Source organism: Ailuropoda melanoleuca, chromosome 14 (assembly GCF_002007445.2).
Source record: "Ailuropoda melanoleuca isolate Jingjing chromosome 14, ASM200744v2, whole genome shotgun sequence".
In the NCBI taxonomy this organism is placed as follows: Eukaryota; Metazoa; Chordata; class Mammalia; order Carnivora; family Ursidae; genus Ailuropoda; species Ailuropoda melanoleuca.
The window spans coordinates 5,835,014-5,847,113 of NC_048231.1; the positions used below are offsets into that span (position 1 = coordinate 5,835,014).

Below are 12,100 nucleotides of genomic sequence, written 5' to 3' on the forward strand. Positions count from 1 at the left end.
CAAGGTGATTACAGAGCAAAGACAGACCTGTCAACATGCTGACTCCTAGTTTACAAAACCAGGCTTCCTGAAGCTAACAAACAGGGATGAACCATGGAGTGATTTAGCCAAAGAACCCTCCTTTGAACCTCATAAAAAATCTACAGTGAAATGAGAAGGGCAGAATGAAAAAGGCAGTTAGGGTCTCCCAATCAGACATGAGAGACAGAAACTTTCTCCTCCTGAGCCCTCCCTGAGATGGGAATAAAGGAATAAAAAAAGGCAGAAACACACAGGGCAGAGAGGAGTAGAGAGCAGATGAGACAAATCTGCACATTTTTCAAAGATGGAAAGTGGATGGCAAGGGGTAACTATCTTAGGTTTCCTCTTTCTCCACTCTGCTAAGTGTTTTTCCATTCTGCCAGCAGGGACGGAAGCCAAACAAGAAGCAAGCCAGTTCACACCAGAGAACCCTTAAAAGGCTTAAGAATTGAAGACGCCAGATATATTTGATGGCAAGGGTGTGGGGTGCTAAAAACAGGAGGGCTGGTTCAAAGTTTGTGGGAAGAGTAACAAGACCTCCCAAATCCATGTCCCAAGCAGTGGACTGAAGATTTCCAATCAAAGTCTGGAGAGCATAAACACACAAGTCTCTAGTCTTCAAGACATTGTACACAGTAAAGTGAAAATTTTATTGAAAATAAAAGGATTAAATAAAACTCTGCATGCTAAAGAATGAGACCTTTGCTAGCACCCTTCCCGGACTAAGCCCCCCAAATTCTGGATGAGGCAGGGGATAGGAAGGTCCCCTTTTGAGGGACCTCAGCCTCAGCCTCTTGACAGCCTCAAGAGGAAACACCTATTAATACACTAATATTGGAGCGTTTCTTAATGAAAGAGCAAGGTCTCTGCTCAATGTACTGTTTCCCATTTGTGTGCGCACGCGCGCGCACACACACAGAAGTTCTTAGAAGGCTCTCAGATGGCCCTAAGAAGCCTCTTTGATGACTAACATGTAACTATGAAGCCAAGGATCACCAGACATCCTAACATAAAAGATAGAAACCAAAACAAACAATCATAACTCAGAGGAAACAGCCACAATGCAAGTAAAAAGTAAACAAACAAACTGAAGAAAACAACTTGTCCTCAGAAATAAACATATCTACTGGATCCCTGAAACAAAGCAGAGCTGTTACAGATGAATATTCAGAAAATAAAAAAACTTTTGGAAATTCAAGATGTAACAGAAATAAAAATTTCAGAAGAACTGGAACATTAAAATGAGCAAATGTATGCTGAAAGTATAACCAAAAGAAGAGGACAGTGTATCGAAGAAGATAACTAGAGGATCAATCCAGAAGGTCCAACACATTCCAAAAAGGCACAGAGAAGAGGTACAGGAACACAAAAACAAAGAAAATGAAATTATCGGGGCAAGAATTCAATGCAATTTAAAAAAAAAAAAGGACATGAGTTTCAATATATATAAGGGCCATTATGTTCTCTGCACAATTAATAAACAAAGACCTGCACCAAAGCACACCACTTTGAATTATCTGGACACTGGGGACAAAGAGTAGATCTCAAAAGCTTAGAGAGAAAATAGGTCACTATAAAGGATAAGGAGTTCAGTTGGTTCCTCAATTCCAACACTGGAAATAGAAGACAACCCAGAATTCCCTAAAACTTCTGAGGGAATATGGGTTCTAACATACAAATCTATACCCGGCCAAAATGTCAATCAAGTATGTGGGTAGAATAAAGACATGTTCAGAGAACCAGGTCTTGAAAAATGTATATCTCATTCATACTTTCTTGGAAAGCATCTGGAGGATGTATTCTGCCAAAATGAAAGAAAGGGAGATAAGCCAGCAAAGACCCAGTGCAGAAGAGTGGCAAAGGGAAGTCCCAGGACAGCCACTGTGGATACAGCCTAGGGGAAGCCATCACTGCCAGCGAGAGCAGGATGATGGGGTTCCAGCTCCAGGAAGGAGGGCTCAGACTGGCTGATGCGTGGGCCAGACTGAGAAGAGTTGTATGGTGCTCTTGGAGAAGAACTGAGGGGTGAACTAGTAACCCATACATAGGAAAGCAAGCATGTGAAAAATAAGGCAATTATTCATCCCAGGGGTTTTAAAAAAAAGCTCTACAAGAGAAAAAAATGCAATTATAGCATAATACGTGCCTCAGCTATGAACATGCACACAGTCCTACAAATGCAACTCTACAACTTGACTTCATTAGATTTTGTGACATAACTAACTACGTTGTTAAGATAATAGAGGCAGGAGATAGAGACGGAGACATATGATGATTTACAGTAGGAAAAGATTTTAAAAATCAAGAAACTGAAGTATAAGAATGCTATTTAGAGATATGGAGACACATACAAGCAAACAGCTAAAAGACTTGAATGTGGTTACCCCTAGGGAGTGAGACTCGGCTGGGGAGGGAGTGAGGCAAGAGACTGCTATTTGACTCTATAAACCGTATAAATATATTTAAATTTTTTTAAACAGACATTACTTTATCAATTAAAAAAATTTGTTAAAGATTTATTTATTTATTTGAGGGACAGAGAGAGAGAGAGAGAAAGCACAAGCAGGAGGGGCAGAGAGAGGGGGAGAGAGAATCTCAAGCAGAGTCCATACCTGATCACAGAGCCTGATGCAGGGCTCAATCTTACCACGCTGAGATCACGACCTGAGCTGAAACCAAGAGTCGGACACTTAACCAACTGCACCACCCCAGGCACCCCAATTAAGAGCAAGAGGCTTGAAACAAAAAGCCCAACTGCCCTCTGCTATGATAAAGAAGCAACTACCACGCCCCATTCCATGTAAAAAAGATTCTGAAGAACATCCAATGAAACCGGTATTCTATGTGTGTCCACATACATGCTGTTTTCATCCAAACTAAAATCAGGTCTCCACATTTCTGGCTTTGTTTTTAACTTTAGCTATTCTACCACCTGAAAAATGACACCTTCCAAACACCTCTGCACATGGAGAAAACAGCCCGGAACCCAAGTAGCAAGAGCCAACAGCAGCCTGACTCCACTGAATCAGAACTCAAGGGGACCAACACATCAAATGAGCTGATCTACGGCACCACTGAGAAAGCATGGTGGGGATCAAGGATCAAAAGGTTACACATTATAAGCTTCCAGCAACTCTGACTTCAAGACTCCTCTGGAAATTCAGTATAAATATTTCAAAGGTGTAAGTCCTCCAAATATGAACAAATCTGCCAAGCTGCATGCTTTTATTTTCTTCCTAATTTCAGGCATTCTTTCCACAAACTAGAGAAGTCCATTCTTTTCTCCCTTAAGCTTTCATTTTGACTGATTGAACAAAAGCTGGCAATTTAAGACTTTAAGACAATCAGTTTGGTCAGCATTTCAAGAAAGAGTGGTAATTCTACATAAGGATGCATTTAGTGGGATGCAGGCGGGGACTAGCTACATAATTTGTGGGGCCCCATGCAAAATGAAAATCCAGTGCTCCTTGTTCACAAACCAGGAACAATTTCAAGACAGCAACAGCAGACCATGAAAGCAAGAGCAGGGCCCTTCTCCACGCGGCCCCGCGTCACGGCCCAAGCCACACACCCACAGAGCCGGCCTGGATGCAGGAGCCTCAGCGCTCCAGCCGTTCTCCAAGGTTGCTGAGTTACAGGGTAGGCTGGATGGGATGAGGTGGAGAGGTGCTTTCTTCACTAGTAATGGCTATCTGATAAAATTCCTGATCGAATAAGTTCTCTCAAGTTTTATTTGCTATGGACTCTGAGACAGAAATGTAAACGTTTTGACATATTCAAGGAACTTGTTTGGAAAATAGCTCTTTGCATTAGAGCTGAGATTCAAGGCCTCACGAAATTTATTTCAGTTTAGGACTTAAAATTTTTTAACCAGTTGGTTTGTGTCATGCCCAATTTGTCTTTAGTTTTTAAAACACAATAATGAAAGGTCCTTTTAAGAACACGGTAAATGATTTGCGTAATTTGCATGATAATCATGGCACCTTTCAGCTAAATATAACTGCAAATGTGAACTACAAATTGCTAAATCGCAATCTCCAGCAGTACATATGTTTATGGGGATGCTTGAATAGTATGTCTCTTAGCAACCACTGACTGCTTTTCAGATTTGCAGAGTGGTTGAAAGCAGTCTTTAGAAATATGCTACTAAACTCTTGCCACAATAATACACCCAAGGAAATAATTCAAGGTTCGGCAACCCATCTTTGGGTGGGGGTGGCAGGGGAAAGGCAGGGGCGGGGGCCAGAGATCATAAAGAAACCATTTTCCCAACTGTCCTAACCCAGATGAAAATTATCTCTATTGAGAAGACACACGTTCCATAAGCCTAAGCCAGCCTGCACACTTATGGCTGTAGAAGGCAGTTACTATGTCTAAAATCAACGTTACCACAGACATGACTGCACTATGTCATCAACTGACTATCTTTGATAAATCTCTGACCGCTTTCTCATGTAGACTTAGATTAAGGACATACGAAATGCTAAAGGTTCTGTAAATCTAGATTTCACAAAAATTACAATGAAATTTAAGCAAGTCAGTCAGTGATACCATTCTTAAACTAAAAAACAGCAAACTCTTCAAAGGTACAAGTCACAGAGAGTTTTGTCTGGCCCATACAAAAATCTGGATTTTCAGGTTCTCTTGACCTCTCTAGTTTACCACTGTTTCCATCACTACCTGTCACACCTAGACTACTCGTCTGGCCTCTGTAAAGATTTGAACGTGCTATCCCTGCCTCTCACCTATTAAAAGTATATGCTCCTGGCACTAATAAGCATTCACTTCTAACACCGGAAGAAACCAGTGGTGAAATGAATGCAAGGACATCTGAATTTAACATCTGAAAAAATCTCAGCAGCCAGAGAGGAGCCATATACGTAGAAGTCCAAAGGGTTCCTTTGATTTTCAGAATGGTAAAAGCCAGATTTCAAAAAATTCATAACATGCTGGTTAAGATGCTGACAGACCAACACCATATGACTTCATGGACTGAGGCTATTCTAGAAAATATGACGAAAGCAGATTCTCAAAAACAAGAACTGGTCCTAATCGAAAGAGTAGGGACAGCAGCAACATAACATTTGCTGACCACTGACTCTTGTCAGGAATTGTTCCAAGTGCTCACGTACGTGTTCGCTTATTAATCGCCACAACAACCTTTCGGCAAAATTACAATTATATTGTGGATATTTTGCATCTACTTTCCAGATGAGGAAACTGAGGCAACGCAGTCATATAACCTGCCCAGGGTCATGCCCTAAAAAAATGCCAGAGTCTGAATTCAAACCAGTGTATAAACACTTAACCACCAATCTATACTGCTCCTGATGAGGACGAAAATGAGTAGTACTGAAAAGGGCTCTTGAGGCGACACTGGCAGCTTTCCACAGAACTTCAGATTTTGTTGTGTTTTTTTTTTTTTAAAGATTTTATTTATTTATTTGACAGAGAGAGAGAGACAGCCAGCGAGATTGGGAACACGAGCAGGGGGAATGGGAGAGGAGGAAGCAGGCTCCAAGTGGATCAGGGAGCCCGATGCAGGGCTCGATCCCAGGACCCAGGATCACGCCCTGAGCCGAAGGCAGACGCTTAACGACTGAGCCACCCAGGCGCCCCATGAACTTCAGATTCTAGAAGGACACATACAAGTGACGAAGGGAAGGAAACACAACAAATGTGAAGTATAAGTGAATGGTGCAGTCTTACGAAAACAGTCCCAGGAAGGCTCACGCACAAAATCAGCTGAGGTTTATGAAAAATGCCAGGCAACAAAATGAGAATGTACTTGTAATCTAAATATTTTTACTACTCTTACTGATTATAACATACATGTTCATTATTTTTAAATGTAAAAAATAGAGAAATACAAAAACCAGAAAGTGATGATCGTCACACATAATCACATTCTACCACACAATTAACAATTTGGTGTATTGCCTTCCAAAATTTTTAGTGCATACACAAACACTCCTTTTCCCTAAAATAAAACTCAGATTCAAAAAAATCATACTGTTCCAGAATGTGCATGCTTCACTTAAAAATAGATGATGCATAGCTCTATCTCACTCTCTTTCAATCTGAATACCCCATTATATGAATGCCCACGGTTTATTCAACTAACCCCCTACTGAGGAACTTCTAAGTTGTTTCCAATTCTCTAATAATTATTAACAATGATGCGTTCAATAGCCTTGTACATATATCTTTGTGTACTTATCTACTTCTCAAGGAATTGCTCAGTGGATAAAATTTAAGTTGACAGAATTTAAGTTGATAGATAACTATCAATTTTTGTCTTCAGAGGATTATGCCAAGTTAATATACATGTATGTACAACACACATCTCTATTTATCTATGTATAGGTACATTTTCTGTGAGTTTTTGGCATACTAAGAAGGATGTTTTCTACCCAAGCCTCTGCTATGTTCCAGTCTCCCTCCTGTACCCATGCCACACTGTTGCTGTTGTTTTTTTTTTTTTAAGATTTTATTTATTTATTTATTTATTTATATATTTAGAGAGTACGGATGGGGGGAGGGGCAGAGGGAGAGGCAGAGAGAGAATCCCAAGCAGACTCTGCGCTGAGTGCAGAACCCAACACAGGGCTCGATCTCACGACCCTGAGATCATGACCTGAGCCAAAATCAAGAGTTGGACACTTAACCTACTGAGCCATCCAGGCACCCATATGGCACACTGTTTTCATTCATGTACCTTTATAGTTTTAATACCGTATATTTATATGTTTTAATATCTAATAGGCAAGGGATTTATTATTTTCTTTTTCAAAAATGTCTTTTACTTCACGAGCTTTTGAAGTTTTCAAATAAAAAAACTACCTTTAAAAAAGGTTTTATTTATTTATTTGAGAGAGAGACAGAGCATGAATTGGGGGTGGGGGAGAGGGAGAAGCAGACTCTCCTGTTAAGGAGGGAGCCTGACACAGGGTTCGATCCCAAGACCCTGGGATCACAACTGAGCTGAAGGCATATGCTTAACTGACTGAGCCACCCAGGTGCCCCAAAACTACTGAAAATTTAATTAGAATTGCACCAAATGTATAAATTAACTTGAAATTCTATGGATAACCTTATGATGGCAAATTTCCCATCTAGGAATATGTTATTTCTTCAAGACGTCTATGTAAAAATTTCTTTTAAGTCTCACATAAACTTTTACATTTCATTCCAAAAGGTGGACATTTTAAAATTAATACTGGAATCAAGAAAAATAAGATACCCTACTAATATGGGTAGATAATATAGTATGAGGAGTGTATAAAAAAGGAATTAATACTTAATGAGCAACTATTATAATCCATGCATGATACCAGCAGACGTTTTTATAAGTCATATCATTTTATCACCATAACAAGCCTACTTGGAACTTGTATGACAGAGAAGTCACCATTATAGCCATTTTACAGAAGGAAACACTGAGGCTCAGAAGAGTGAGTCAAAAATCTACCCACGTTTTCAAATACATGTTTACAAATGAAGGGAGGGAGTCTGTCTTTGTATCCATAGTGCTAACTCAATTAAGCAGATTTAACGACTGTCAGTTTGGGGGTACATCCTATTTTCCTGTTACCTCATGTTGCAAATGAGGAGACTCAAGCTCAGACAGCGAGTATATTAACTGGCTGCAAATCCCGCTGCCAAGTAGGTGGAAAGTGGAAAAGCCAGGATTTGAACGCAGCTCCTTCTTACCGCACAGCACATATTCTTAGCTCCTATAATATATACTACTTAGAGTACACAGAGGAGTCAGGATGCAAATCCACAGCTTGTTAACTTTCTTTCCACTACATCATGTTGAAATAGCTCAATTCTTATTTTGCTTTTGTCTTTACTGACAGGAAAAATGAGAGTCAGAATAGACTGTGAAGAATACAGCTAGCTGCTATAGAAAATAAGGTTTAAATCTCGTGGCTAGAATAAATTATGTCTAACTAAAAAGTTTTAAGTTGACATCACCAAAATTCCTTTTGAGAATCCACAGAGAATAAAAAATCTGCTCAAAGAAAAAGAATGTGGTCAATGTCATCCCGATTTGCAAGAGGGGAAGGTGTGAGGGTTCCTGTGTCAGAAGAAAACAAAGCTTGGGCACAAAGCACACCAGGACTAGGTGGCACCATGGAAGGCTGTGGGGAGAGAAACAAGCAGGGGGAAAGTGGGGGTATAAATAATGAATGAGCTGACTACAAGGTACACAAATGAAGGAGCTACCAGCTCAGAGACAGGTAAGGCCTGGTGGCAGAGGGAAAAGGAGGGTGGGGAAAGGCAGGACAGAATCGTAGCAACAATGCCTTAAGCTCCAAAAGGCCAAGCAGGTCCCAAGTTGGAATCAAATCTCCCAGGAAGGGAGCTTAAGAAAATTACGTAGGGGATTGAGAGCCCACTCCTAGAAAGGACTGGGATCCCAAGTAAATCATCAGTAGACTAGAGGATAGGAAAAGGGGCAGGAGACCAACTTTATAGGTTACCAACATGAATGAACAGTGAATTCTGGAAAATGGCAGCTAATCGGCACCCAGGGTTTATCCCCAACATGACAGGTAATACTCTGGTTAGTCATATGATTACATCCAAGTACCACCCAGTGGCGTTACTGATTTTGCCAATACCCTGCCTGTCCCTTTCCTGACTGATTTAGGAACTGCTGAGAGCCCTGGTGTAAAGGCTGAGTTCATCAACAGATCCAGCAGAGGGAAGGTAAAGGAGGCAAAGGTTATAAAAATGAGGCAAGGGCTGAAAACATTAAGTATAAGTAGATGGACTCACTATGTATACTTGATTTCTTGTCTCTGGCAAAATTCAGAGACAGATGATAGATGATCAATCACATGGGCTGTAAGTACTACGGGCAACATTACCAATAAAGACCAGTAGTCCCTAGAAGCTCACTAATGTCCCAAGGCAGAAGAACTGCATTCGAGCATTCCTTTTTATGATAAAGGCTCAAGGCCCACAGATGGGGGTTGCTGTAAAGACAAAGTCCTGGCTTCTACCACAGCATCTGACAGAGTCTCTACAGCCTCCTTTATGACAACAACAACAAAGTTTTTAAGCATTTTTTTAAAGATTTATTTATTTATTTTAGGGGCGGGAAGCAGAGGGAGAGGAAGAGAATCCCAAGCAGACTCTGCACTGAGCACGGAGCCCGATGCGGGGCCTGAGCTCACAACCCTGAGATCACGACCTGAGCCGAAACCAAGAGTCAAGACACTCAACTAACTGAGCCACCCAGGCACCCTGAACAAAATTTCAAAATGTAAGAAGGATGATACTATTCTAGAGTAAATTTCTAACAGGTTCAAGGATGGAATCCAAAGACTGCTGATTAATGAACCTGTGTTAAAATAGAGGAAAGTTGCTAAAGACATGCCAAAGGCCTCTGTCACCAGTGCTGGCTCTTCTAACAATTTTAATCAATGACCTAAGACGAAGCCAATAGCTACTAGCACAGTTAAGAAAGTCACAGATGTGATAAAGATGGAAGGCACAATGAATACAGTGGGTGACAGACTCAGAGCCAGAAAGACTTCAAAAGGCTGGGAAGAAATGATACTCTGCAGGAATATATGTCAAATCCTACACTTAGATTAAAAGGCAAACTGTACAATGAACAAAAACAAGGGAAAACATGGCTTTACACCATCATGCATAAAGCTGAATTAGAAACCAGTTAAAGACCACAAGCTTGACCTAAGTTAACAGTGCCATGGAGCAGCCAGAATAGCTAATGAGACTCCCCCTTTAAGAGACCCACACAAGGGAATGGAGAACCCAATTCTAGGCTGTGCTGGACCGACCAGGCTCACGGCACTATGTTCAGACACAGATATCATTTTTAAAGACAAGTGGATACGTGTTGAAGACTTCCAAGACAGACAAATGAGACAGGGTTGACAGAAGTAAGGATGCGGTCTAGAACAGAGAATGCACACTGACAGCTGCTAAGCTAGATCCAGAAGGCAGATGGGTTTAGTTCATCAGAACACTTCACATAAAAATCTGGATTTGTTTCTCGAGGGAGAAAAAAAAAAAAAGTCTAACAATAACTGAAAGAAGAGGGGCAGCCAAAGCTCCCTTTAACAGAAACCTGTCTACCTCCTATTGTCTGACATCTGGTCATCAACTTGTTATAAATGAACTTACAAGCATTTGAGCGGCTACTCCCGTTCCTAGGAAAAAGAGCCAAGAGGTAAACACAAGCACTGTGTTCTAAGACCTGAAATGTTATGTCCGAGCTAGTGAATACTAAAGGACTAGTCTGGGGAAATAAGGCCAAAGGGCACAAGGAATAGGGAGGTTCAACATAAAGAACTTTCTAACAATCTGCTCAGGTATATGTCCTTCCTCATTAAAAAAGGGTAAATTGGAGTCACCCCTTCTCGGGTCTCAAAGGAAACTAACTCACTGGGTAAAGAACTGGAACAGATAACCCCAAAACATCCCTTTCAAGTCTGGGTTTCTCTGATGTTTTAATCTTATGAACTTTATTATCATCAGTACCCATCTACCAAGAAGAACACAGTGAGCTGGGTCTTGCGTGCTTTTCATGTTAAAAAAAAAAAAAAAAGGCACCGGCTGCATCGTAAGATCCTAGTTCATACTGTTTCCATGTCAACTAAACACAGGCTTCACTATCTGATCTTCTTGGGTATTTTAATTTACCATAAATATAAGGGAACCTTAATATTTCATTAGTGTTGAGAAGTGAGGGTTATTCCTGCCTTGAAGTCATTCCAAGTTATAGTGAGGGAAATCACAGGGAGGCTTCATGACATAATGGACAGAAAACCAGAATAGGAAATGTGCTCGGGAAAACTTGATAAAGTTTCTAGACCTCAGTTTATTCATCTACAGGATAGGCCTGAAATTTAGCTGTGTCTGTTTTAGATTATGGTATGAATTAAATTAAATAATGCATGTAAAGATGCTCTGACAATTATACAGTGCTATATAAATGTGAGGACTTTCCAGTACAAAACACAGACCTGTTACATGTTGCTTTTTTGTCTGAAATGCGTTTTGCCTCCTTGGTATAAGAATCTGGATCAGTGGACCTGTTTACCCAATGCTCCATGTATCCATCTATTTACCTACCTCTTTTTTTCCAAAGCCTCTTTTCCAAAACCTCACTCTTCCAAAGCCTCTCAACCTAATATATCCAAAATTCTAAATGTATTAATTGAATTAAGGAGGGGAAATGAGGTCATCACAAAGGCTATCAACCTTTATCCATGTAATAAAGCACAGAAGATCAACTTCCTGCCAAAATAATGTTTTAAATTTGAAGTTCTGCTTACTGGCTCACTAGGAGATATTTATTCTTTTTGACGTGAGGTGCTCATTAATCACTTAGAAAGGAGCTACAATAGTCCATACACCAGTTTGCTTCAGTACCCATTTTTTAAAAAATTTTTTATTATGTTAGTCACCGTACAGTACATCATTATCCAGTACGCATTTTTACAGATGCGTGTCAACAACAGGAGCAAGAAGATGTTACCCAAAAATTCAATGTCATGAACATTCCCAAGTCCCAGGTAAAAAGGAAGATGTGGTCTATAGTCATAAAATGTAAAATGGCAAATCAAGAAGAATATACACCCTGAGAAGCTCCAAACAAATAGGTTGAGAGTTAATCACTTTAGAGGAATTTTGAAGTGTTAAGCAGTGCTGTTTCCTAGCTGTGAAAGCTCAGCAGTAACTGACTCTGATGATTTGTTGAAGGTTATTTATGCTGTAGACCATGCTTATTCAGTTTCAACGGATCTGTGCAATAGTTCCTTAAGAAGCCTTATGCAAATAGGAGTTTTCAAGCTAAAGCAAAGATTCCCACAAACTAGAGGTCCTATAAATGAAATGCTTTTATAATTAAATATTAAGAAAGAAAACTGCAGGGATTTAGGCATTAGCATTCCTTGTTGTTTAAAATGAAATTAATTTCCGGCAATAAACTAAACAATAAAGTAAAGAGGTACCTATTACTTTTACTGGGCAATAATGGAAACTAATTTATGTATATAGTTTGGTTTAAAAGGTGATATAACTGTCACTGAAAGAT

General features: G+C 40.1%; 1 protein-coding gene across 4 annotated transcripts in view; it reads right to left on the reverse strand.

The window, feature by feature from the left end:
• PPP2R5E (protein phosphatase 2 regulatory subunit B'epsilon) overlaps positions 1-12,100 on the reverse strand; it is a 146,403-nt gene that overhangs the window by 21,978 nt on the left and 112,325 nt on the right. The window lies entirely within an intron of this gene.